Here is a 1,279-nt window from a genome sequence, read left to right on the forward strand (position 1 = left end):
GTAGTTCTAGCTACTTGGAAGGCTGAGGTGGAAGGATCGCTGGAGCCCAGCAGGTCGAGGCTGCAGTGGCCTGAGTGTGCCACTTCCCTCTAGCCTGGGTGGCAGAATGAGACTCCTACTCAAAAAAAAAAAAAATCAAAACCATGGTAGCACACGCTTGTAGTTCTGGCTACTTGGAAGGTTGAGGTGGAAGGATCGCTGGAACCCAGCAGGTCGAGGCTGGGGTGGCCATGAGTGTGTCAGACCTGCTGGGGTGGCCATGAGTATGCCACTGTACTCCAGCCTGGGTGATAGAGTGAGACTCCAACTCAAAAAAAAAAAAAAAGAATGCGAGCCAGGCATGGTGGCTCATACCTATAATCCAGCACTTTGGGAGGCTGAGGTGAGAGGATTGCCTGAGTCCTGGGGTTAAAGACCAGCCTGGGCAACTTGGCGAGATGTCATTTCTACAATCAATAAAAAAAATTAGCCGGGAATGATGGCACATGCCTGTGTTTCCAGCTACTTGGAAGGCTGAGGCAGAAGGATCACCTGAGCCCATGAGGTCGAAGCTATGGTGGCCTTGAGCATGCCTCTGCACTACAGCCTGGGCAACAGAGTGAGACTCCAACTGAAAACAAAACAAAACACTAGAATGAGGGGCAGGAGCAGAGGGCAGAGCAACCTTCAGGACAGGAGAGGCTTCCCAGGGGTACGTGGCTGAAGAACAGCCCATCAGTGTGGCTGGATGGGAGGGAGCAGTGGCAGGCTGCGGGTCAGGACAGGGTGTGCAGGGGACTCCAATGGTGAGAGTAGAGGAGGATTTCAGGCCAAGGACTGATAAGATCTGTTACGAAAACATCACTTTGAGGCCGCCGGATGTGGTGGCTCACTCCTGTAATTCCAGCACCTTGGGAGGCTGAGGCAAGATAGCTTGAGTCCAGGAGTTTGAGATCAGCTAGACAACTTGGCAAGACCGCAAGACCGTATCTCTAAAAACAAAAATTTAAAAAATCAGGCATGGTGTTGCATGCCTGTAGTCTCAGCTCCATGGGAAGTTGAAGCAGAAGGACTGCCTGAGTCCAGGAGGTCAAGGCTGCAGTGAGTTGTGATTGTGCCACTGCACTCTAGGCTGCACAACAGAGTGAGATCCCAACTCAAAAAAAGAGAGAAAAAGAAAAAGCAGCCAGGCTCAGTGGCTCAGCTTATGATCCCGTGCCTTAGGAGGCTGAGGTGAGTGGATTGCCTGAGCCCGTGGGTTCAAGATCCACCTGGGCAACTTGGTGAGACCTCATCTCTA

The sequence above is a fragment of the Carlito syrichta genome, unplaced genomic scaffold (genome assembly GCF_000164805.1).
Source record: "Carlito syrichta isolate Samal-C Ts95f unplaced genomic scaffold, Tarsius_syrichta-2.0.1 Scaffold103346, whole genome shotgun sequence".
In the NCBI taxonomy this organism is placed as follows: domain Eukaryota; kingdom Metazoa; phylum Chordata; class Mammalia; order Primates; family Tarsiidae; genus Carlito; species Carlito syrichta.